This window comes from Myotis brandtii, unplaced genomic scaffold (assembly GCF_000412655.1).
Source record: "Myotis brandtii unplaced genomic scaffold, ASM41265v1 scaffold1622, whole genome shotgun sequence".
NCBI classification, from domain to species: Eukaryota; Metazoa; Chordata; class Mammalia; order Chiroptera; family Vespertilionidae; genus Myotis; species Myotis brandtii.
In genome coordinates this window covers 129,365-130,570 of record NW_005355931.1, presented here as the reverse complement: position 1 = coordinate 130,570, position 1,206 = coordinate 129,365, and positions in this window count along the sequence as shown.

Here is a 1,206-nt window from a genome sequence, read left to right as displayed (position 1 = left end):
TGTGAAATCGAAGAGACTGTTGGCAGCGAAATTATTCTCACGTGTCCACGCTGCCCACTGCACACGGACCCTGTGCCCCGAGCATATTTTAATCTCAAAGGCGATGATGAAAAAGCACCACCTTTTCAAAGCAAATCTTTAGATGGGAATTTGCACACTGATTGCCTGAGAAGCCGTGCATTGTGGCTGCTGCCGTGCAATTTGCAGGGGGGAAACGTTTGCATCTGGGGCCAGGAGATTGGAAAACGAAGCCGTGAATGGATCCGGTGGGGGCCTGGGAGGAGGTGGGACGGGGTATTCATCATCCTGCTTTCATTTGCATGGAGTTCGTGTGGGCTTTTATTATATAGGACTAGAGGCCCGGTGCACAAAAATTTGTGCACTGCGGGGGGGAGGGGGGTCCCTCAGCCCGTCCTGTGCCCTCTCGCAGTCTGGGACCCCTCGGGAGATAACGCCCTGCTGGCTTAGGCCTGCTCCCGGGTGGCAGAGGGCAGGCCCAATCCCTAGGTGCAGCCCCTGGTCGGGCTCAGAGCAGGGCCGATTGGGGAGTTGGGGCGCCACCCCCTGTCATGCACAGAGCAGGGCCGATTGGGGAGTTGCGATGCCACCCTCAGTCACGCTCAGGGTAGGGCCGATTTGGGGGTTGGGGCACCGCCCCCTGTCACACTCAAGGCAGGGTCGATGGGGAAGTTGCGGCGCCACCCCCTGTCACGCACAGAGCAGGGTCGATCAGGGGGTTGGGGAGCTCCCCCCTGTCACACACAGAGCAGGGCTCATCAGGGGGTGGGGGCGCCGCCACTGTCACACACAGAGCCGCAGGGCGATCAGGGGGTTTGAGCGCTGCCCCCTGTCACGCTGATCCTGGTGCCGGGGCGGGGGGGACACAGGATGTTGGCCAGCCGGGGAGGGACCACTGACTAGGACTAGATGTGCATTTTTTTATTTTTTTTTAAATATACTTTATTGATTTTCCACAGAGGGGAAGGGAGAGAGATAGAGAGTTAGAAACATTGATGAGAGAAGAACATCGATCAGCTCCCTCCTGCACACCCCCTACTGGGGATGTGCCCACAACCAAGGTACATGCCCTTGACCAGAATCGAACCTGGGACCCTTCAGTCCGTAGGCCGATGCTCTATGCACTGAGCCACACCGGTCAGGGCTACATGTGCATTTTTTTAAAAAAGGGATTGTGTACTGGAACGG